We start from the raw sequence: 26,700 nt of genomic DNA, 5'->3' as shown, positions 1-26,700 counted from the left end.
GGTTCAGTATTTGAGGTTGCATCCGTCAATTTATATTCTATTCACGTAAATATGTGAAGAATCCAAGAATTTCGATGGATACATTTAAGCTATTAATAACTAAATAAACCATCTTGGAACGTGATGTCTTATTATTTTGTTTTTTATAATTTTCTGTCTTTGAAGGAAGATTTTTCTCGCTTCTTCAAGAACATAATTAAGATTTTTTTTTTGTACTTTGTGTAAATTCTATGTCTCTTCTAATGTGAATGTAGACATTCTACTATATCATTCTTTATACCATCCTTTGGCACTTAGTAAGATAATAATTTCAGCACATTTAATATAACTCCAGTCTTTTTCTGTTGAGATCCAACGTATTAGTAATTAATTATAAAACGAAAACTGATATCAGATACAAAGAACACTAATTACTGTGGATATAAATGCAGAAGTGGCTTGAGTCCCAGTCTAAAACACTGTATAATTAAACTGTATTTGTCAAATACATATATAAGCAAATAGAATGTGATGACGTAATTTGTTTCAGTTTCTTTTAATCTTACTGTAGATTAAGCGTCATAATTTATGTTCAGAACTGTTTTATAACAATGATGCAATGTCCCCGACGCAACGTAATAAGTTGGTACATAAAAAGTAAAGCAGTCCCTCTGGACACCTCTGAAACGTCGGTCAGTTTGTACCAGACTGCACAGAAACGATGACGATTTTCAAACAAAATTTTTGAGTACCCTGTTTTCATCGGTAATGCAAATGGTTTGCTTTGAAGATCTTACCTTTCAGTGAATTGTCTCACGATAAATAAGACTTTACCCCGAGTAAACGAATCATCACGCAAATTGCGACTCAGACATAACAAGTTTGTTCTGAAGTTGAGTGAATTGTGTCATTACGTGTGGTGTAATACTACTATGTGTTAGGGCGATACAACTTTCCCCATTTGCGTGTCCAGGACCGCATGAATAACGAATATATTTATCGAGCGTCGAGTTTAAGCAATCCCATGGTATAATGGAACGCTTCGAAGCTAGCGACACTGCAAATCTTTCGTTTACAAGATTCAAATCACTTCCTCGGTAAATTAATTGAAATCGGGGTTTTAAGAAATCCGAAACTCTGCCCAGAAAGACGGATAATTAGTTAAAAATCCTTAGAATCGTTATGACTTGAAGTAAACTGTTTTCTAGATATTATCCATCGTCCAAAATAGGGCTTAGCTCTGTCTAGTATTAGGCCCAACAGAGTAGGTTTTACCTGAAGACATAGATAGACTCCCATCTCCGAAACGTCGTGGTTTTTTTATTGATTTTATTTAATCTTGGACGATGGATAATATCCAGAAAATAAATTACTTCAATAAAGATGTTTAATAAAATATAAAAAATAAATAAAAAAACAATGGAGTCTGAATTAAAGTGAAATTAGTGTTATAAAACAATGGAACAAGTTGCAAATATCGCAACTTTAATTTTAAACTTAAGTCAACGTCATTTAATAATGGAACGCGTTACAAAAACTGTTCTGATTCCTCGTCTGCTATTTGAGTTTACATATTTGCATAGATTCCTGGGGAAGTTTCGTTTAATATCAATATGTTCGATTACTCCTCCCCAAATATTGTCAGGGTGATTAAGTCGAGAAGAATGAGGTGGGCTGGGCATGTAGAATGCATGGATGGGACAAGAGGTGTGCACCGAGTATTAGTTGGGAAGCCTGAGGGGAAGAGACCACTGGGGAGACCTAGACGTAGATGGGAAGATAATCTCAGGCGGGATCTATGGGAGATAGGAGTTGAAGGAGACTGGATTTTGTTGGCCCAAGACAGGGTCCGGTGGAGGGCTTTGGTTAGTTCGGTGATGAACCTTCGGGTTCCGTAAGCCATCTGGTTGGTTGGGTCCACTATTTGGGAAGGCTGAGGGGAAGAGACCTCTGGGGAGACCTAGACGTAGATGGGAGGATAATGTCAGGCGGGATCTATGGGAGATAGGAGTTGAAGGAGACTGGATTTTGTTGGCCCAGGACAGGGTCCGGTGGAGGGCTTTGGTTAGTTCGGTGATGAACCTTCGGGTTTGGTAAGCCATCTGGTTGGTTAGTTAAGTTAGTTATTAATATGTTCGATATCAAAATGTGGAGATGGATAAAAGAAAGTTCCTTTAATGAAATCTGCACTCGTATTAAAACTCGTATGGACCAAACTGTACAAGTCAAGCATATTACGACTTAGCTAACCTAGCTCCTTTGTGTTGGATCCACTGCGAGTTGGAGCAATTGCCCATCTTTTGTTTACATCAATCAAATTTTTTATATAGAAGTGGATTGTTTGGGTGAAGTATTTTGAGTGATACGAAACTTCTTAGGCCATTCGACATTTTGTTAACGTTTGTTTAGAAACGTGACACTTTTACATATATTTTATCTTTCTGTCTGTATTACTATCACTAGAAGTCGACGCCTGTTCATATTAAGAATATTGTTTTATTGACGTAAAAGTGGCAGCTGACTAGAAGCTTTTCCTACGACTTAATGTATTCTTCAAACTGTTATTTCCACTTGGGGTAAATAAAGCCTATAATGAATTACATCAGAGTGCACGTAAAAGCGTGGTACAAAAAAGCGTAAACAACGCCTCTATCAGCACTGATCTGCTCGCTCACGGATTTCATGTTATCAGACTAATGACTGCTTATAAGGAACGAATCGCAAAGTAGCACAACAGATGTTAAAATTTAAAGAATAAATTTTACGTGTAGTCGTTCAGGTGTGCATTAATATGTTCGAAACAGCACATTATGTTCAATATTATCTTAATGGAGATAAATTATCCCTGAAACAAATGCAATGTTGAAGTGACTGAGAGAAATCATAAAATTATATAATTATTAACTGTTGAATACCAGTTGGAAACTCACGTCATTGCCAGTTAGACCAAAGCTACTAGTGAGTTTTCGGCCCATAGGAATGTCTGTAAGTAGATGTTGACTTCATTGCCAGCGTGTACTCATAAATACGTCACAGTATCTTGTATTAATTTGTGACAGTAAGAGTTGTATGTAAATATTCAGAGAGCGCGTAGTTAAGTCAAGATTGATTCACTACTTGTGAATAAAAATTAAACAATGAAATACTAATTAAAATACCTGTACTAATTATAGTAAGTACAATACAATTTAGGTTATCATCATAAGGCCCATTGTGTGTTTTAAGCTGTCTGATTCACTAGATCTATATTAGTGTAGACTTGGCGATTTATGGAAAATTTGTGTCTCATGGAGCATTAAGATTGGGTAGAATTTAAAAAGGTAATATTTTAACAAATTTTCTGACCTGAAGTTGGAGGCGGTACGTTCTTTCGAAAAGCTAGTTGCCAATTGCAGAACATGAAAGTTAGGATGACCACAATTCACATTTTCACAGACTTTAAAAATGTCAATTATTTTATAGTTTACGAAAAATTTGTATTCTTCTGAATTTTCTAAGCTTTCTGTGTTTTTTATGAGTATTGAGGGAATTGTTAACTACTTATTAAATTGTGTTCTATAAATATCAGGGAAAATTCCTTTCCCAATGCGAACGTCAGTAACCTGTACTTACAATCGTCCAACAAATTCTGGGCCCTTCATCTGTTATTGAGTTAGGAAAATTCACAGAAGAATGTCCTCCTCTCACAACATTAGTGCCTTCTAGCGCATATTTAAGACTTATAACGCATTACTTAGGCAGATGAATGACGTCTGAAACGTCGGTAAAATTCTACCAAACCACACTGCGCTACAACCCAGAAGACAACCATCTTCAGGTTTCTACCTGCCAGTAGTCTTCCAGAATTTCTCCAGAGAACCAATTCCGCCTTTCTCGATGATAGTTCCGCGTGTTGATACTGATTATATACGAGAATGATGACGGTTCTGTGTCGTATTTCAAATATTGCCACTGGTAAATTGAATTCCACCTCCCCCAAAGCTCATTTTCCCAAGGAAGGATTAACAGCCCCCCAGTTAATAAAGGGCGCTCTATCTTAGATTCTTTCTGGCTGACTGAACCCTTCAGTAGATGGATCCAACATTTTCTTGAAACCAGCGGAAGAAGATGTTTACGTCAGACTATAAATGTCGTTCATTTGCCTTCTACAGAGAATAAATATTATCTTTCCCCTGGAGACGGGCGTCCTGTTTTATGCTGAACGTAGAGGACATTTTTGGAAGAGAATTTCTCAGGGATTGGACACGCGAAGCGGTTATCAAATAGTTTAAATCAACAGCAGCTGTTTTGGCAAACCGACAAACATTTCCGGGATGAGACATTGCCGATTCCTAAATGCCAACAGAAATTCTAAGACAGACGAATATACGAAATGAACGCCTGACTTTGATTCCGCCCGGAACATCACACGATGCAAACCGCAAAACCAGGTCCACCACTGGAGTAATTCACTATTCATCGAGAGGAAATTTCACGCATAGCACAAGTCTGCAAACGAGATGGAACAAAGACGAACAAAGATCTGATGAAACAAAACAAAAATGCTGACATGATCAAGACGACCGTATCAGAACTCCGGTAAAATTTTCAACGTGGCACCGGAAATTGTTTGACAATGCATTGGTGCTTTTCTTCTGTCTACTATAAAAAATCGTGATTTGTCGTCTATTAAAAAATGACGTCATCAAATAGTGTTACATTATATTTGTTTACTCGGCATTTTGTGTCTTACTCAAGTTTTAAAACGCAATGAAACCCCCCGAAGGGGGGGGGGGTTGGTCAAGTGTTTTTACCCCACATTCCGGGGGGATGGTTTAGTTTGTTACTCAAGATTTTAAAACAAAACCAACCCCCCCCCCCCCCCCCCCCGAGGAGCTCCGGAAGGAGCGCTCTGCTCTATTTATTATATTATTTAGTGTTCTGTCTGACGACAGGTCCATATGAACAGGATCCTTCCATCCTTTTCTCGGACTGGGACCTGTTCATATACGTTCTTGGCAGATGATCCAGAAGTGGTTTGCCATTGCCTTCTTCTGTGTGTGAATGGAGTAATTGTTGGGATGCCACGGAGGAAAACTCCGTGTTGCCTAGACCACGGCCTTGCCCAACACAAGTTATAAATTCGGGCACCGCCGGGAACAGTGAAATATCTGACCTAACCTCATAAATATATACACACACAAACAAACAAACAAACATATATATACATACAAGTATATACGCATAGGTCATATAAACGAATACGCTTAAATACGTAACACATACACACAAAGTGGAGTTTGTCCTGTAAAGTGGTTTACGAAGCATGTGATTCCTGTTTATGCGGCTAATGAGCAGTTGTAATGACTGTGACAGTATTATAATGCACGGCTATGAATTAGGCCTATTTGCCCTGAAATTGATTTCCCTGATCGCTCCTCCCAGGAGCTCCATTAGGAGTCCATTACGCGGTTGGCTGGTGTTTTACAGTGGGTTTCATGAAAGGGCGAACCGATTGTTGGTTTTTCGTGTCTAACCTTATCACGGCGTCGAGGCACGAATAGGGTGACGCGTGATTAATTGCAAAAAGGGGGGGAATAGTCCGTGCGCGCATGCGCGCTTGAATTAAAACTCAGCTGACCACGTCACGAACACAGTTGTTCACTAATTTCTCCATTACACAGACTCTCAGCGGGAGTGGCGGCTTGTAACTCGACTCCAGGAGTTAGCAAAGCGGGCACTAGACTTTGTTACCATCGAAATTTATTTTTCCTTCTCGTTCGAATGTTTTGATACGTCGTCAATGCCTGTACCTGCCTCAAAAGTCTATTTCCAGAGTCGATTCAGCGTTCCGCTAATCTCTCTTTCGTCTTTTAAACATGTCTTCGCCCGTTCTAATTTCTTCTCTATTTTAACTAAGTCATTCTCCACGATTCTTTCTTTCTCAAGTCATCGATGCTAACCTCCTGCTTGTACGTCCCATAATTATCTTTACAACTTTAATATTTAATAACCAAATAATGAGATGAGACATCACAATGCGGGTTATTGCATATGAAAGAGTAACATTCAAAGTTTGTTTTTGCTTTAAAACACTTCTACGTGAACACTATTAGTTGCACGTAGCACGTTAAGACGAAATTCGATTTCTTGTCATGTTCGCTCTAACATACCTGCATAAATTGTTACGATGGCTGCACTAATCCTTCGTCTCAGGTCTTCCAAATTTCGAACCTCTGTTCGGTATACAATATCCTTAACATATCCCCATAAGAAATTCCAAAGGGGCTGCAAAATCCGCGTTGTGATATCTCATATCATTATTTGGTTATTAAGTGTTAAAGTTTTAAAGATAATTATTGAACACAGTGTATTTCCTCTATCACACGAATCCAGTATAGTACTTTGAACACATATTCCATATTTTGTGACACACGTATAGCATTGTCCATCGTTGCAAATTTCCCAAGGAAAAAATTTGACAGCTCTAAACTGATTTAGATACATCACAGCAGTGATATTAATAATATTGATTGAACCGAGCACATTGTAATAGCATTAAAAATGGTAGAATTAGGATGTCAAATTTCTGCGAGTCCTTTGAAGGTGTCTACTGCAGGCTTATTGCAAATGTGTTGACAGTATTACTGCATGTTGTGTATACAGCTTATTTAAATTATAAAACAAATTAACCATGAAGATGACAGTTGCAGTGTTTGGCGAAACGTTGGAAAACTCACAGAATTTGACGCAGACATATGTATTGTAAATTCTGCCTTGGATAACAGAATACGACCTATGAAATTTATTTCTTGGTTGAAAATTAATTAAAATACAGAGTAAAATAATTAATCACATGAAAAATTCTTTCTTGATTTTATAAAGGTTCATTACAGTGTTTACAAGAGTCCGCATGAGTCAGCTGAATTCATTCCATATCAAAACACTGTATTGATGTCGATAGTCAGAGTACGAACTTACACAAGAAATGTGGCGTGATTAACTGTGACATCGGCCCCTTTAGCACCAAACCTCAGTTATATGAAGTCACATGTCTCAGATGGAAATAATGATTATTCCTGCACGTGCCTAAACTTTGATACGCATTGCGTGCTGTTAGCGAGAAATGTATGTACTATACTAATTGCAATATTCAAACAAGAGAACCATAGAATTCATAAGACTCGGATCACATTTACATAATCAACAAAACATTACATGGACTCGACACGCCAAATTCATCGTTTCGACATCATTTCTTTGTATCAATTTTATTAGTGTAAAAATTTAGACCTGCAACGATCCACTGCCATCTTTCTTACTCAGGCACGTTTGTTACGAGATTTTGCTGCTGCTCGAAGTTTACGTTGTGACTATTTGTAGCCTAAACGCTGAGAAATACGCTGTTTGAAATAGCCAATAATTAATATTGAGGTGGCAGGACCCGAAGATTTAACACTGCTAACACCAAATCCCTTCGCTGGATAAGAACCCAAGCCCTGCTACTTATACCACTCTCCTTCACAACATATTCCCCCTCATCTACTATTAATTTGAAGATTGCTATCTTCCAGGTTGTGCGTCGTATAGTTTTAATTTAATCTGTCTTTCAATGTCATGAATGTGAGTGTTTTCTATTCAGATTTCCCCATAAAAATTACTTATCGCTTCATTCCTTGCCATATTCCCATCTCCTTGAGATTTTTCTCTTAATTTGGTAATATGTAAAAATCACAATCACATGATCGTAGGTTTCGCAAATGGAAATTGAAAGTTAAAAAAAAAAAACAGCTGAATGCTGGCGTGCCAACTAGCAGATTTCACCAGTCGAGTGAGCTTATGTTACAAAATAATTAGTCTTTTTAAAGAAATATTTAATTAATTGTCGGCGGAAACTCAATTAGACAAGTCGATTAATATCGAACTGTAGCTCATAATGTAGTGAGTCTTTGTAGTTTTAATCCAAGAGCGTACTTAATTATTTACCTTTAAAGCAACGTCACGTCACCTTGTCGTATCTGAAATTAACAGAAATTTTCGACTCCAAAAATAACACTCGAATTTTGTAACCGTTTAGTTTAATTAATATTTTTATCAGCTGTAGATGTGTTCTATGTCCACGTATTGCATATTTCTTTATTAAATCTGGCTCCATGATGCTGAAATATTGTTGAGAAGTTGTTACTGACAACAGAAACGTTAAAGATGAAATTACACGAAGAATAAAAACTGCAGGAAAATGTTATTAGCTACTGAGATACGTACTTTAAAAATAACAAATGTCTAAGATATGCCGACTTCTCTCTGTTCGTATTAACGTAAGTAGCAGTGAATTTAACCCGGACAGAGGCAGATATTAGTGGATTAACGACAGCAGATGTACGACTTTCAAAATAAAGAGTTTGAAAGGCGAAAAGTAAGAAAACGAGACGATACTCGCACGTCATAAGAACGAACGAGGACAGAACCACGAAAAAAGGTTTTTGAACGTCAGAGTAAGAGCAAATCACTTAAAGAAGGAGATAGAGATCAGGTTAGGAAATAATCGCACAGGACGAAAGAGGGAAGATATCAGTTGGGGCCAATAATCTAGAGGAGAAGTTGAGGGAAGACACAGGATATGAGAAATCTTCATTAATAGACATTCACGTTAATGGTGAACGCCTTGGAAAGAAGAAATTACTTGTTCCGCATTTATGGAAACACGGATGTTCATCACAGTTTTTCTAAACAGCCTGCCACTGGACCACGATCTTTACCTTTTAAGATCACATCCTGTTTTCTTTAAGATTCACCTAATTCTCCCCAGTTGCGTTTCATCCATCTCTCGTACGCGTTCATCTTCGTTCATTGGTTAACTCTGGCATAAATCGGTAAAGATTACCCACGTATTATAAGTTGTTAAACAGTTTCCACCAAGTGGACATACTCACGTATTGTTTTCCTGAGATCAGCTTTAATTAAAAATTACTATCAGATGTTCCTCGTGGCTTCCCAAAGGACACAGTGGAGATATTCGTAATATAGGGCCCCCCACAAACTTCTCCAGTTTTTATATTTCTTTTTTACATTCAGAAGAATTAAATAATTATTATTATTATTAAGATTTATTTTGAATATTTTGTTCTAATTGAAACATGCTTGTGCAGATGACGCGTAAAAATCATTTAACATCAAGAATTAAATAATTAATTTAACGACATTTATGTCTGTCTATTTTCTTCTCCAAGAAACTTCGTCATGTTTGTCTCCCGACATCCAGTGGATTGCCACTTGCAGTACGCCGTGAGCCAGTCGGACACTGCTAACGTTGCGTGCGTCGCTGTTGCAGGTGCTGAGTCAGCTTATTTATAACGCACGCCGGTCTAATGCATGCAACCAAAAAATTAAAGGAAATCGTACCTTCACTTAACAAGGGAGGTCTCTCTCGGAAAGGCAATACAGAAGTCTTTTAACAGGTTCATCTGAATCGGATTTGTTTCCAACCCGACATCTTGATTTCCATCCGAAATTAATCGTAATCAGTTGGAACACAACTCTCCCTGTCCGCCTCAATGGTTACAGTACACAAACACTTTGATATTATTAAACACGGTATGAAATCGATATTCTGTTGTGGTCACTCGCTGTCCGTGACTGGACTAGCACGTTTATCGTCTTTATTGATGTTTTATGCATTCACGTTGGACAGTGTACAATTTTCGTGGAAAGTTCTGTGTATGTATGAAGCCAGAACGTCATTTTCTTTTAAGATTGTTTCATCAAAATTCATGAACTTATAATCTATAGAAATTTCATGTCAGGTCTGTCCACATAATTGATCACCAAAATTAATGAACAGGTTTTGACTCATAACCATAAAATTCTTCATTTGATTATCCTAATAATATCTAGTAAACACTATATATTATAGAGCTCTTAGTTATGTATTTTTCTCCAGTATCTACCACTGAATTCCTATTAGTTTATATATTTTCCTCAGTACCTTGCTCTCAAACATCCTCGCCCTGAGTTCCATCGATTAGAGAACGAGAGATCGAGTTTTAGACCCATAAAAACAGATAAACCGCTACGGTGGTCTAGCGGTCAGAACGCTGGCCTTGTAATCCTGGGGTCTCGGGTTCGATTCCCAACTTTTGTTGGGCAAGGCCGTGGTCTAGGCAACACGGAGTTTTCCTCCGTGGCATCCCAACAATTACTCCATTCACACACAGAAGAAGGCAATGGCAAACCACTTCTGGATCATCTGCCAAGAACGTATATGAACAGGTCCCAGTCCGAGAAGAGAAAAGGATGGAAGGATCCTGTTCATATGGACCTGTCGTCAGACAGAACACTAAATAAAAATATATAATAAAAAAACAGATAAAATTAAGTTGGATAATCTTCTATATTTTAATATTTATGCGTTTGTGAATGAGGATAGCATGAAATATTGTTAATTTATTTTGTAGCAAGAATTTCGGGAGTTTATTCTGCTCTTAATTTCTTCGTCATTGACAAATTTGTTCTGTTACCGTCGGCCCCAAAATATGTGATATTTATCGCGTTGTTCCAATTATCTGTTACACGGTTTAATGATTTTATCCCTTTCCTGGAGGTGATACTTGGACATACACAGTTTTATCTGCGTCTATTTCACACTTAATTAAATGCAGTTAAGTAAATTAAGGAACAATGAAATAGACGTTGCATCTGCTCCCTCGTGAAAGGAGAGCGACGAGGTGTTAGAGCGAACATAATGACCCAGCTTAAGTTTAACCCTTTCTGAACCTCGGAGCAGGGAATTAATCACTTCCTGTCTGTTAATTATTGATCGCTAAGCGCTAATTACTCTCGGCTTACAGTGGACTGAACAGAGACGGGGAGGAAGACGGCGTCAATCAGGCACTGCCATCCAATTACAGAGAATCGACGTGCCACGTGCAATAAGCTCCCACCGACTTCTACAAAGCCCCGAATCTTTGTGTTAACTCGTCCATTGAGGACAAGTGTTAAGTAGGCTTTTTGTGGTAAAAGTATTCTTAAAAATTTATCGATACATAGGTTATTTAACTACGTTGTTTCAACTACAGGTTTTATATAGCTTGGAATGGGTATGGAGGGTTATACTGGGGACGTTCAGCGCATGTAGCCTGGCTCAATGTACTATCAGAGCATTTGCCTGGAGATGCTGAGGAAGACCACAAAAAATCGCATTCAACACAGCCGGTAACCTCTCGGAAATTTAAACCAACAAATAAATTGAGATCACTGCCGCTATAGTAACCTGCTCATGCATAATTTTTCGTCCAGACAATCTGGAATAAAACTGAATATGACACTGTTTACTCAGTCTGCTAGAGACGTTTCAGAGGAACGTACTGACTCCATCATCAGGGTGAAACCCATATGTACCAGATCGCTTGGTGCAACATTGTGTTATGTTTTTGGGTTGTGATTTGTATCTCCATATCGCACCTGAAAATTAAATATCACGTGATCTAGGAAAGCGTTAGTGGTTACGTTGGTTTAACGAGATAACGGAGTATTTTCTGAATACCTTTGGCGATGTCATTACATTACTCTTTGGTTTGGTTCGAAGTTCAACAATATTCCGATTGTTCAAGTATTAAAATGTGAATTGTTCTGGAATCACAAGTAAACAGGTACTTTCCTTTTGAGAAAAATTTGTGTTGAATACATTTGAATATATGTATTTAATTAGAGGTATAAAGAAGTCTGAATTTATTATAGAAATCAGAAACCAGATATTATTACTACAATTACGCTACGCTGTTTTGTCCTTTCCATTATACCATTAAATTATTATGCACATAATTTTTAGACGAACGAAGTTAAATTTTTCCTGTTCTGGTCGTAGAAATATTCCAGTACAAGTCTCCGTGGCTATTCAATTCAGTGGTTACATCACAACTCCACGGTCCGGACGAAGACTATGAAGGTACAACGCCCAGAAGATAGTGCACACTATATTATATTACCAGTGGCTGTCCTTAAAGAACATTGGCCTCCTCACACATGGGAGGTTCATTAATATATTTAGGCGTTTGGTAGGACTCCTTGGGCTAGTGATCAGCCCTATGCAGGATAAGACGACAAACACCTATGCCTTGAGTGGGATTCAAACCCAAGGTCCTATTGTCCAAGCGCTGAAGACCCAGACCTCAGACCGCGCGGCCACTGTGACCGGCAATGATTGACTTGTTATTTTCTGTAACAAGTGTCAGTGTTATCGTAGCCACGGCTTTCAAATTGCGGAATTTGTTTTGAAAGGAAAATAACATTTCCCTGAGTGACATAATCTGCTAATGTTCTGACCGCAGAATGTCCGTAGCTGCTTCTAACCGCAAATTAAAACTCAGTCAAGGTGATGGAGAAATGTAGCCTTCCGGGGGTCGCGTCCAAACTCGCAGGTGGATAACAATTCCTGAAGATGGAGACACAGGAGGACATCATAATCTGAGGACATGCGACCTTGTATAAATGTTTACCAAGTAACCAACTGATTTTGGCGGTACTGCTGGTTATGATGGTAGGAAGTATCATAGCAGAGTGGTTGGTACTCCTGTTTCATATTCGGAATGTCCCGAGCTCAAATATTTGCCTGAAGCCTATTATTCTGGCAAGTTTATCGTGGTTTTACACAGTGATCTCCTAGTCAATAACATATTCTATGATACCAACAGCGTCGCTGGAAAAACCATAAGTAAGTAAAATAAGCTTAAAAATAGGTAGGCTTACCAGGAGACTACAGATTACCATGAAGTGTTTTCATCTACAGATCTTGGGAAAAAGTGAATTTAGAAGACCTCGTGTGAGATGGTTTAGACAGTTTATGTGTCCTGGAAACGAATGAAAAAGCTTAAATTTTGAAAGTAGAAGGAGAAGATGGCACAGATCAGATCATGAGAGGAGACAAATGAATTTAGGGATTCCTCGCTGTTATTCAGCAAAAGATCAACACGCATAGGACGCGTGTTTTGGTCTCTTATTTTCGAGGACTGTACACGAAGGATCTTGGAGAACAAGGTGTTGAAGTCTGCATCCGGATGTAAGAGACAGGAAGTGACAGGAGGAGAGAGTACCGATTAGTGAGGTTCTTTACAATTTCTGGTCTACTCTTCGCCAATTCTTAGTTCCATTACGACAATGATATAAAGGCGAAAGGTCTGAGAGGAAATCAAGAGTTCTAACCTAACCTGAAGTTACGATACTACTTTGGAGACTTTGGAGACTTAGGTGCAAATGGGAGTATAATATTAAAACTGACCAGAAAAATGATGGTGTACTCATAAGATATGTTTTGAACACGGTATTGAAACGTCTGCAGACCATTTCCTGACCAGCCAAGCGACCATAATCTTCTCAGAAACGATATTGTTCCATGGTGTTGGCTGACTCGTTGTACGATGAGAGATTTAACTCCTGAGGAGTCAGTGATTGTACAGCATCCAGCACTCGGCAGCGGCCTGACGTTATCTGCCATCTCGGACTAAAGTCCTCCTCAATTAGCACGTGACTTGTCCAAGTTGCTGATTGACACTGCGCTAATGGAAATGGAAAGACAGCGTGGCCCTCAAAAATAAACACGTCCGAATAGCATCGTATTAACTCGCTTATCTCTCCCAGTCCTACCCCAAACGAGTTGCCAAATTCTGACGACGCCACTGACATCTGCTAGGTACTAAGTTTAAGGGAACCTTTGAATTGTCTTTGACACGTGATCCTGGCCGTATGACAAGGGTTCGATTCTCGATGGAACAGAATTGCTTATTTTAATGCGTGTGACTGCATTGTTCGTGTTTTATAATTAATTTGGTTTACAAAATACAGTATAGTGCATCAAAATACCACCCACTGAATCGAAATTAAAAAGACTAATAACTTTTTCTGTTACGCTATACGTGATCAGACAGACGTTTTGCTAGACTTTGTACCTCAGGGGCAAGGTTTGTCTCAGGTACATGGAAGTACGTACCCTGTAAAATGGTGAATAGATGGAATAATAATAAACCTGCTATTTAAGGATCTTCATACGTCATTCGAAAGACGATGGTGTAAAATATGTAGTCATCTCTAACAATAAAATTATATAATATATGTATTGCGTATTAAAAACAAAATGTATTTCGGAAATAGTTGCTGGACTATGTACCTCAGGGGCGAGGTTTTCTCGGGTTTTATTTATTTAGTGTTCTGTCTGACGACAGGTCCATATGAACAGGATCCTTCCATCCTTTTCTCGGACTGGGACCTGTTCATATACGTTCTTGGCAGATGATCCAGAAGTGGTTTGCCATTGCCTTCTTCTGTGTGTGAATGGAGTAATTGTTGGGATGCCACGGAGAAAAACTCCGTGTTGCCTAGACCACGGCCTTGCCCAACAGAAGTTATAAATTCGGGCACCGCCGGGAATCGAACCCAAGACCCCTGGATAAATCTATACCCTATAAAATGGTGAATAGATGCAATAATAATAATAATAATACCTTGTATATCACAAACAACATTTTTACTGATAAAATAATTATCCTACAAAACAAGAGGAATAATTCGTTAACATTATTACTTTTTAGCATTGCAAATAAACATCTTATGCTCAGCGTATTGTCGTCTTGTTATTATCAGTGCTGTCTCCATAAGAAAACGTTGATTGTGTGCTGTATCGTTCGGTGTGAGATCGGCGCACTAAATATGTGAAGGTCGATTATGTCGGCTACAAGATTTGTACCAGTAACAAATTTTTGCCTGCTTCAAATTTTGTAGCATGCTTAAAAACCACGAATCGGTTTCTGCCCACTTAAAGCTCGGCTCTAAGTCACTGCGTCGCAAGTTCTGAGCTGTCTTTAATCGCCTCGGCTTCTATGTTCGTCTTGCAACGTTGACCGATTTTGACATGACTTTGAAGCATGAATTTTTGTTACGACTACAACAGAATTCGCCTTACGTTTTTGTTAATTCAGATGTGACAATAATTCGCTGATGTAATATTTAAAATTATGAGCGATTCTGACACTAAATTCTTATCTGAGAATGAGGATTAAAATTGAATGTGTCCTGAATTTTAACTCTCATCTGTGACAACGTTACAATCTAATGCTATTACAGACTAATACAAATATAAATGGCTCCCATGAAATTATCGTCTTTGTGGCTTTACAATGAAGTTGTGATGTAGTTAAGGTAAGCCGAGATTGATCTGTCATCGTAACATGAATAATGCGATGCTAATTGTTGTCTTTCAAATTTGAGGCCTGTATCTGGAAGCTTCGATCATGTTTGTAAGTCTAATGGAACACCATAGTCCTCACTTTAAAGCAGTTTCAAAACAGATGCGTGTTTGTCGAAGCTTCTTGTACCATGACAAGACGAGTTCTGACCGCACCTTAATGCCTTCGTATTAGCAGACTCTGGATTGTGTTGGATTTAATTTGAACTAATGGCATAATTAATGTTTTGCCGGTTGTACAGTCATTTCCAGAACACAAAACACTGATCATAGTAATGTTTTGTAGTTAGTCAATGTTAACCAATTTCCAGTTCTGAGATAAGCATTGGGCTTATAATGGATGCAACTATCTTTGTGTTCGAGAGATTCTGGATTCGAATCTCGTCTGACTACTTTTTCGTGGGTTTTACGGTTCGCTGTTGCATCTTTTTATTTTTGTGGTTATTTAACGATGCTGTTAATATCTCATATTAGACAGGCCTGTGTGTAGAGTCGAGTTATAGAATAAATAATGAATTTAAAAGGATTTGGAAGGAAGCGATCGCAGCTTTACGTTAAATCACTTCCCACAGTTTCCCTGGAGGAACTGAGGAAAGCCACCAAGTCCCTCGATGGTACAGCCATCTCCGCGCATTGATTTGAAACTTGAGTCTCCCGAATACGCTTGACTGCGATTTTCGGTTCATTCGTTTCACCGCTGTCATTTTGTACCGAAATTTCTTAAACAGACGCAGGCCACGCCATCTTACTTCCACATAGGCCTAATATATCGAGGCCTACTTTATATTTAATTATTCACAAGCTAACTTGTGTAGTTGAAACAAAGTTATTAAATCTTCCGAGAAATATCGATCGATTTATAGATATAAACGATATCTTTCTTTTACTAAAATCTCCCCTGCTCAGATTACTTTAAATTTGACATTATTTAAAATAAATATCCTATCCCTTGAAGCTTCTACACAGTGGTTTATGGCCTGATAACTAATCATGAAACCTGAAAGGGCCTGGCTTCAGGCTGGATGGCCGAGGGTCCTTTACCGACAAGTTAACATAAGTTACTTTCCACTTGGTGCCAAATTACTGGGCGTAGGGCGTTAGGTATGTGCCAGAAGGAGACACCTACCCTTTTAGGAGATTCATACCGCGGCCCTACAGTCTGTAAGCAGTCATTATACTGACTGACCTGTTTCGTTTATAACTAATTAATGAATGTCAGTCATTGATCTATATTCTAAAAAAAAAAAAAAACATCTTGAGCTGTAACTTATAATACGTGACGTTACTAATTAGGTTTACATTTCATAATGTATTATAAGCCTGTGTGGGCCTATTTGATTTTCTGTGAAGCAGACATACTCTGTATTTGATAAATATCTTCGTGGAAAAGAGTCCTCATTGAAAAAAACTAATAATACTTAATAATCTTAGTAAGATTTGAGGTTTTCACTGCGGTGAGTCTAAAGATGGCTGTCTTATGGATTTTTGGGGCAGTGAGTGCACTCATCGCCTTGATAATGGAGGCAGCAAAGACTTCTGAAACGTCGGCAAACTTATACCAGACTAAACAGCGCAACTACCCATTGTCAGCCATCTTGTTTCTCTCAGCATCCTCAACCGGTATTGTTACCGTCACGTGATATATCAAGATTCACGCCCATACAAGATAAAGGTGAAATTATAGTTTTGTATATTTATAATGTGCCACGGTGGTCTAGCGGTTAGAACGCTGGCCTTGTAATCCTGGGGTCTCGGGTTCGATTCCCGGCGGTGCCCGAATTTATAACTTGTGTTGGGCAAGGCCGTGGTCTAGGCAACACGGAGTTTTCCTCCGTGGCATCCCAACAATTACTCCATTCACACACAGAAGAAGGCAATGGCAAACCACTTCTGGATCATCTGCCAAGAACGTATATGAACAGGTCCCAGTCCGAGAAGAGAAAAGGATGGAAGGATCCTGTTCATATGGACCTGTCGTCAGACAGAACACTAAATAATAAATAAAATATTTATAATAAATAAATAGGATGACAACTGCCTGTCTAATGCGCGTACCTCTGACGCTCTGTCCTGTGAATCTCACTCATGTTCTGGCATTAATTAAGAACACTAATCCGTTTCAGCGACGTATGTTTCATTAATCTTCCGTGCGGTAACCGATTATCTGGGGGATTCGTAAAGCCGCGGGAGTTTTAACGATAACCCAACAAGGGGCCAGTTGTCCTCCTGTCTTGTGAGGGCGCTCAAGTCTCCGGCCGATAAACAGAATGGTGAGGTCACAGTTATGAATAGTTCCCTCACACAACCATTCTACTCGGTTCGGTTATAACGTGTAACGATATCCACTGTTGTAAGTGTGTACGGAAATTGGGTTGCATGCAGTTATGGATATTTGTGTGTTTGTGTCAGAATTGTCAAGTCGCATTGTGCATGGTCTGGACTCCTTCGGTCGCGGATATGACTAAACGTGTTTGTGTGTGTGTGGGGATGCATTTTCATCCATAGTAACAATTCTAATCTAATCTAATTCTTTAGAGACGTAGACAACGCGTGTCATAATTTTTGTAGACAAAGTCAAACTAAGGAATTATTCACGTTAACAAGTTAACGCCGTGAAAGAAATTCCTCCTAACGTTTATAGTAAAATATAAAGTTTTATGTTATTATAGACATCTAAAGTTTATCTCAAGAGTTCCAGGAACTTACATGAAAAGTGCATACTCAAATTCTCTGAGATTTATTTTAATATTATATTTCAGTATGTACTAAAGTCTTGAAAAGTGCTTGTTCCTTCCAAATTATCTGTCCAAAATTGTTATCCATATCTCACCAATTAATGCTCGCTACATGTTCCGCCATTTCGTAACCCTTGAACATCCTTAAAATATCTGATGAGTTCATACAAAGTATCTAAGGAAGCAGTTCCGTTAGCAGTGATGGAACTTACTCTGTTAGGTCTAGATAATCTTCACATCATCCTCTCCCAAAAACCTTTAATACAACCTGAATTTTTATGTTAAGATTGACATCGTAGAAACCAAAATGTAACAGCTAAAATTTTTAAGCTGTTATAATCTTCAGAATTTTAGGTGAGACACGAGAAAAATCTTAATTGAATGTTAGTAGGCAGGTTTACCACAGGTAAATAAGTTTACGTTCCCATTACGTGTTTAAAATATTATGGCCTTTAAAAGTGTGTTATTTTAAGTAACTGAAAGTAACATTAATGAGAATTATGTTTTAAGCACATTACTTACAAATCACCCACCAATAAGTCAGTTAACCTCCCTACAGCAAGATTAATCTACTTTAATAATTTTCGCCAGTAAATAATTTAACATTGTTTTAACCATATGATAATGTTGCGTCATATTGTGATGATTATAATTGTTTAATTTTAACCGTCTAATCACAATAAAATATTTTATTAAATATTAAAATATTATTATTACAATTAACATTTAATATTTAAAATATTTAAAATATATTAAAATGATGCTCTTTATATCGAAATGTTCGATTTACAATTAGAGCATCATCTTTTTCACGACATGTTTCGGTTTTCAATGAACCATCTTCAGGTGTATAATCAATATAATATATTATTATATTATATTATATTACATTTAAATTTATATTGATTATACACCTGAAGATGGTTCATTGAAAACCGAAACATGTCGTGAAAAAGATGATGCTCTAATTGTAAATCGAACATTTCGATATAAAGAGCATCATTTTAATATATTTTAAATATTTTAAATATTAAATGTTAATTGTAATAATAATATTTTAATATTTAATAAAATATTTTATTGTGATTAGACGGTTAAAATTAAACAATTATAAACAATTGTTTTAACCATTTCAAAGCTAGGAACAGGCTGACATCTTTCTTAAGTGTCAGATACAGAATATTTAAAATATGTGTCAAGCCAAATAGATTTTCAGCTGAAATTTTGACCTCAGGTAGAAAAATACTGAAATAAGAACAACAGCGAAAAATTATAGTTTTTAGCATACTCAAATTTGAAGACGACATAGACTTAAATTCTAAATGCATTGTTTGCGACATTGTGTGTTCCCTCGGTCAACATTTTCATTTAGTATGTACAGTCCCACTACTCCTAAGCCATAAAGCATTATTCCTTTTATTTAGTTAAACGACAATATTAAAAATGTTTCATATAAATGTCGTAGGTCTTAAAAATGAAACGTGTGTTTCATCGGCCCACCAATTTCGTACGAATTCCAGGTTTTGAGAAGTCCAAAATTTTCTGTTTAAATTTCATATAAAGTAATATTTTACGGCTCCGATACGAACCAAATTTAAATTCTCTCAATAATTATTGTGAAGCTGTTAAATGAATTTCACTGTAATCCGTCGAGAAGTTCCCCGTTAACAATCGCTTTATGTGAGTTACTTTGTGACAGGAACTCTTAAAAAAAACGGAAAACAAGCTTAATGTTATAGTAAATTAATTATTCGGTTTTGTCCGTCTAATCACAATTATATTTAAAATTTACAAATAAGATAATTAAAATATCATTTTATGTTCCACATCGAATAATATAATATAATTTTAACCTGAAGATGGTTCGATGAAACCGAAACATGTTGTAAAAATGTTCCAAATGTAAATCGATTATTCGATGTGGAACATAAAATGATATTTTAATTATCTTATTTGTATAATATTAAATTTTAAATATAATTGTGATTAGACGGACAAAACCGAATAATTAATTTAATATTTGATTCACAATATGACGCAATTATACTATCTTATTAATGTTATAGATTCAGTTACGAAATTTAAACTTATTAAGTCTGTTTCAGACGACTAGTATATTCTTTACTCTGATTTAATAACTGGCGGCTAGCTTGTTTAAATTTGTTTGTTACATATTCTTCTCGTTTCAACAAATTACAAATCTACTGCCAGTTTTTCCGTCAAAGTATTCAGGAGTCCATTAATTATAGATAAAACTTCGTGAATTATTTCTTGACATTTTAGGCTAAAGATTAAGTCATATTTATATTAATTTTTCAGAAATTTCTCTCCACTGTCTTTGCTTGTATCGTTTAAGACATAAAACAAGGCTTGTACATATAATTATTATTTATAAATATTTTTCCTAACTGCGGTGATTAAACTATTCATTAACACAAAACTGAAAAATATAATTCAGGGTATAGTATTTTTATATTTGACGTTGTAGTTATATTTGCAATGACAAAAGTTGCATCGCATATATTCCAACGCATTTCAGTACGTAAAATATAATTATTCTACATTGGACAGCGCATATGTCTCTTGCATCTCAGAATTTCGCATAACTACCGTGCGAATATTAGGCTTATTGATTGTACTGGAATATAATTGCATAGGCTATTTGTAGGCTCAGTATAACGTTCCACACATTAAATATATAAGGTCCTGTTTATTATAAATGTCTGAACAACAAAATCTTCATTTCAGTCACAGATTCTCCCATTTTCTCTGGAAAAGTAATTCTATAACAATCAACACTTCGGTACACGGTATTTTGAGAGCTTCGTATTAACCCTCTTAATTTTACGAATGAAATACATCGATTATATAATCTTTAAAATACTCCTGAATTTGACAGTCTTCGAGAATTCAAGTACAACATTTGACATTTCAACAGCGGAAATTACAAGTTGCTATTGATATGGAAAAACAAGTGAAACTCGACACGCGAATGACCGAGGCCAATTCAAAATTTTGGGATGCGTCTTAGTTAACGCAAATTTGCGTTTATTACATCTGTCGTTTAATTATTTATTTGTTACATATTATCTATTTAAAATTCTCCGGTCCATGTAATAACTTACATGCAGGCTAATATATTGTGATAGAAATTTAAGAAAAATATTTTATAATAAATGAGATAAATTTTGTGCGCAGAAAATTACATTACCATTAATTTTGGCATATTATTGATATATAAGTTAATTGAATTAACCGTTCGATGCGCAAATTCGTCTAAATAATATTTGAGAAAAATTTCTTTGGTACCCCAAAGAAAACACTTCACCATTACAACTGACTGATACAGTCTAAGGAAGTAATCGCTGTTTATTCTAGGCATCACAGGAAACAAATATAAAACGTAGAATTGCCAATTATTAAAGTACATGGTCTATATAATTACCATTCGGATTTATATTTTGAAGATGTTACATACAAAAGTTTTGACAGAATTTCTTTACAATCGGTCACTTACAATAAGTTATTAGACAGAGACGGGTAAAACATCTGCTATTAATTATTCTAATTGCTGCTGCAGAATCTATTTAACGACACTTCATCGACTACACAGGTTACGTAACATGAAATGAGTGGAAAACTGTAAAAGATTAATTTCGAAAGCTGTAGATGGACAATCGCCATGCAGTACAATCCCAGTATTTTGGTGGAGGGAATGAGTAAAACCACGTATTTTTTTGGAATTCGGGGCTTTTTCGGAAAGCGATAAAAGTAAATTGGACTTAACTGGCTCTGGTTATAGCCAAGTAACGAGGTCTTTTGTTAGTGCTCAAAGATTGGTCCTGATAGTTGATCGACATCTCAGCCCCAAGTCTGGAGAGCGAAGACTGTTTGCAGGGACTGTACCGCCTAATGTAAAAGGTGGAGGAAGATGCTGGCTGTCGTGTTTTAGAGCCATCTCTGTTCCCATCTCCAGAGGGTTATTAAGTTACAATGTCTATACAGTTTTTATATCGTTTCGTGTTTTGTTTTTGCTGTAGTCCCTCGACCTGACAACACACGGGCTAAACCCAGTGGAAACAGCGCCCTCCTAACACTTTAATTCGCATCTCCTTTCGACGGCAAACTAATTGAGTGGAGAAACTTCAAATCCTTTTTATAAGGCAGTTTTTTGTTCGAGCAGCGATTAGACTTGTTATAGGGAAGTGACAGCCTTATTAATTTGACGGGGTCTGCTGTGGGGGGACGGGGGGGGGGGGGGGATTACACGAGTAGACGATGTAGCGGCTCGCACACACGCAACAAGAAAACACATGTGTCGCCTCTCATCTAACTCCAGGGGATTGGTGTCGGTATAGTAACACTCTGTAATTTCACACAGATGAGTCACGAATCAATTCGAATTACGTTTTCCGCTAAACGAACAGCACGAATGTTTCAGTTACAGAAAAGAAAATTTTGGCTTTAATTTGAGGGGTATTCGGTTCGAATCTTTAGCTGTTAGGAATGTAATATTCGTGATCTCTTGTTTGTTCCTTGTCTATCTGATGACACTTTATCAGTTGTGAACCGCGGTAACAAATTGACTGGCTACGGAATAAGTGGGGATTGTATTTTGGTCCCGACGGATTCTGTGGCCCATAGTTATGAAATAAGAAAATTAAGTTTAAAGACGGAATATCGGAAGGTGAATTTAGCGACCACGTAGGTACGTGGCCTTCCAAGTTTACGAAATCTTGATAATAATGTCGGATATAAAATCTGTTGACTTATCTGTGAGTACGACTAACCTCGAGACAACAGTAGTCTAATGCCGAAACGTTGTTTTTATCACACTTATGTAGCACGATAAGTTAACAATACTAAATCACCATTCATTGTCATGTTTTGTGACATTGATTGGTGAATATCGGGCAACAGAAGCGAATGGGTTTGGCACAATGAAGGAACGAGAGGCCACGGACAATGGGTTAAGACAAGCGATGGTGCAGGAGGTCAGCAGACTCGCTGGTCCGGCTCTATGACAGTCTCTCAGTAACGATGATGACAAGCTAAACCTCGCGTCTCCATGGTGTGTAGTGAAGTGGAGGTTAAGACCCGCATACAGCACCAAGCGTCACGTTGAGTGGTTAGTATTCCTGATTCTTATTCTGGAAATCCGGATTATAATTTCGGGGCCGGAGGCTGAATCTTCTAACTGATATCGTCGACGTATTCAAGTTACATGAGCGCATGAGTGGTTATCTTCCACAGTACGCAGGAGTCAACTCGATAAGGAACAAAGCTTGGTTAGAAAATTTCATACAATCCGAATTTTTGAGATTATGTTTCGTTATCAGCGCATCAACTGATTCCAAATATTTATTTTTTATTTACGTCTTGTAGGTTCCGCTGACAGTATAAATTGAGGACACTAACTGTGAGTTTGTATTGTGCAGTTTTCAGTCCAGAAGAAAATAAATCTTGTATACTATAGCCCTAATTGCTTAACTAATAGACTTCTCTAATTACACTTGCTGGATGTAAAAATAAAATATGATTATATCGGGGAACAAATCGGCCGATATCGAACAGACAAGCAGTAATTTTTGTAAAGTGCCAGTTATTACTAAGCTTTTACAAGAAGGGAAACTTGGGTTAAAAATTACAAAAGTGTTTGTATATTTCAAACATTGGAGATAAAATTGTTAAAAATCTCTCAAGTGATTTATCTACCATATTAAACAATTATCTACATAATTCGCAGAGGAATTTATCATTAAATAGAATAAAAGACTTTTGAAGAGAATATGATTGAAAAGGCGTACGCTTGAGAGAACACCTTTTCATTTTCTGAATGTTGAGTTCCATTTAGATTTCACAATATCATTGCTCTACGTATTCAGTTGGCCTATCAGCTTCTGCATAATTAGCCTATAATTTTTACAGAAGTTATGGCTTGATATATTTAAAAACCATCAGCATATAATGTAAGTCTATAGGCTTATAATTATTTTTATTATTTGTATTAATATCAGTAGTATCTCAAAAACACATATAATTACAATATCAAAGGTACAAATTACAGTAATGCGAAACAAATTTCGTGAATGACTAATAATTATAAATTTACATAGAATTTTCATTACTTCTCAGTCCAGTAAGATATTTCGGGTTGGACTCCGATTACTGGGAATCTTGTGAGGACAAATGTCTGCACCTATCGTGAATTAAACGGTAATATTGAACACTTTCAGCCTTAACTCAGAATTAGATGGAAGAAAGTGAATTATATTATTTACGACGAGGCATCCAAAGAAATCGAAATGGAAATCTCAGAGAGTGAAACAAAGAATAGAAATTAAGTAGCCTTATGTTGAAAGATTACTTCGAAAAATTTATATCTGTCATGGTAGAACAAAGGTTTATCAGAGAAACCAAACACACATATTCAATACTGGAGAAAATAGGTCAAGGTTAACTCGTGACCACACTCAGGAGGAAGTTTGTGCAGCAAAATGTTGTTCAGTACAAGATGAACATCATCGTTGCATGTGGTAAGGCTTTGGCTGAAGCAATACCACCAATGGCACTGTTCAAAGTAAAATATGTCAACCAGAGTGATATGATAATATGTCCAGGAGGTCAATTACCGAAATTACCGACAAATATACAATGACTAGTCAAATTTGTACTACACTATTATGCAATTTTATTAGTTTAAAAAGTGCAGGCAAAATATTACTGATTAAATATAACATTTCTATCTGAGGTTCTCACGGTGATGAGTAACATACGAGTAATTGTACAGTCTACAGGTAAACCTCGATTTGCGCCGCCTCAATTTGCGTCGATTCAGAATAACGCCGATTTTGAAACCAGAGAGTAAAAAAATTAAAAAAAAATTACTATTATTTATAACGTTTTACAATGTTTCTCGTACTGATTCTTATACTAAATTGTAATTCTTACATCACTGATTTTGAATAAAAATTATAAATACAATCTCCTAAAAATCCGCCAACATTCAGCGACAGTCACGTGAGCATTGGTCACTCCTCACGGTGAGTCATTTGCGTTCAGTCTGATAAGGGAGTAAGGAAAAATGTGCCCAATTCGATTCTTGTTGACACATTGAATGTGCTGAAAACTGTGAGCTAAACGTGTTTGTGTTGTTCGACCACTATTCTGCAGTAGAAACTGTTTTATATTTATAAATTATAGAAGAGCCACCATGCCTGGTAAGAGAATTGAATGTGTTGCTAAAACGTTGCGTGTGTGTATTGAGTTAGAAGATAAGATGGACGTAATTCGTAGAATAGAAGGTGGTGATACCCGTCGTAATGTGTGCAGAATTATGAAGTTACCTCCTTCCACTGTGACTTACCATAATGAAAAATTACTATAAAATAAAACAGTCAATGCGACAGGCTACGACAGTAAGTATGTAAACTTTTAGAAAGAATGGAGAAATTACTGTTGCTGTGGGTGGATGACACGAATCGAAAAAAAACATTCCCCTGACTGAAATTTCTATCACGGATAAGGCGAAGTCAGTTTTTGAGGAAATTTAAGTCGTAAATGTTTGGGTGCCGGGAACACAAGTCATTGACTTCCCAATAATTTACAATATAAAAAGAGTTTCAATTTACACCGGTACGTCCAGGAACTCATCCCCGGCGTAAATCGAGGTTTAACCTATATTATGTTTTTACGACAGACGTAGCCTATGATTTCAGACTTGGACATATCGGATGATAAAAATTAACTAGACTCGATATTCTGTTTATACGATTTGTATATATTTTAAAATATGACGATCTAATGATTGTTACAGGTTTTTCAATGCTGGAGGATAAATCTGCGTGACGTTCTCCCGGAATAAGGAAGGTAAGTGATTATTGATTTCTATTTAGACCGAATATAGGGCTGTAACATAGCTATCTGCATCAGCACTAATTACTTTCTACACGCGAGATGTTAGTAATATCGTTAATAAATAAATACGCAAATAAACAGCCTCATTATTACTCAGTGGCGTACGTCGGGATTGTTACCCCCTGGCTTTCTACTCATTATCTGCATGTCGTCATCAAAAGGATTATTAGTCTCTGACTTTGGAAATTGAATGATGCACAGTAGCCTACGGGACACGTATTTCCAAACTCATCCTTTGTCATTTTGAATATCTGGTCAATTTTAAAGTTAATTTAACTTATTGCCCATAAAACTATTACGCTTTGTCGCCATGTCTTGTAGATTAGTAGAAACTGACATGGCTTGTAAATATTAACCGAGGTTTAAAAGGTGTTTATTGCCTCAATAATCGCCCTGATGATAGAAGCAGTAAGTTGTTCTGAAACATGAGTCAGTATCTATACAAAAATACGTGGCATAACATCTCAGAAGACGGCCATATTTATATTCGTCGTTACCATGAGAATCTGAAAACTCGACAATTAGAAATATTTGTCACGTCATGCGTTAGTGAGATATGTCGTTATGCCATGGACCTTGTGATGTAATTTTCCTGGGAAAAAATTGATAGAAATTTATGTAGAATCGATGTTCACTAGACGACACTATACTGAGCTGATATAACGCCAAATTAAATTTGAGATTTTACGTTTCTACGATGGTGAAGACAGAACTGTGGTCTTTAGAGCTGTAATGGCGTGTTGTCTTGTAAGTGGCTACCACGAAGTCATAATATAACATACAATGTCATAATAGAGAAGGCTTAAACACGCATCTCGAGTGTAATTCACGTGTGATCTTATAGTCGGTTGCCAACAG

The 26,700-nt window shown here is 36.9% G+C and overlaps 2 protein-coding genes across 3 annotated transcripts in view; one reads left to right on the top strand and one right to left on the bottom strand.

Annotated features, from left to right (window-relative positions):
- Positions 1-26,700, top strand: part of LOC110827843 (uncharacterized) — a 536,626-nt gene that overhangs the window by 136,665 nt on the left and 373,261 nt on the right. For both annotated transcript variants that reach the window (XM_087354894.1, XM_087354893.1), the window contains exon 2: positions 25,742-25,794. The gene's annotated coding sequence lies outside the window, so the exon portion shown is untranslated. The remainder of the gene's footprint in view (positions 1-25,741; positions 25,795-26,700) is intronic.
- Positions 1-26,700, bottom strand: part of LOC110839933 (retinal homeobox protein Rx1) — a 101,537-nt gene that overhangs the window by 69,426 nt on the left and 5,411 nt on the right. The window lies entirely within an intron of this gene.

The sequence above is a fragment of the Zootermopsis nevadensis genome, unplaced genomic scaffold (assembly GCF_977971745.1).
Source record: "Zootermopsis nevadensis isolate Lab colony 2312 unplaced genomic scaffold, Znev_1.0 Znev_ptg000024l, whole genome shotgun sequence".
NCBI classification, from domain to species: Eukaryota; Metazoa; Arthropoda; class Insecta; order Blattodea; family Termopsidae; genus Zootermopsis; species Zootermopsis nevadensis.
This window is presented reverse-complemented; position numbering and strand designations above follow the sequence as displayed.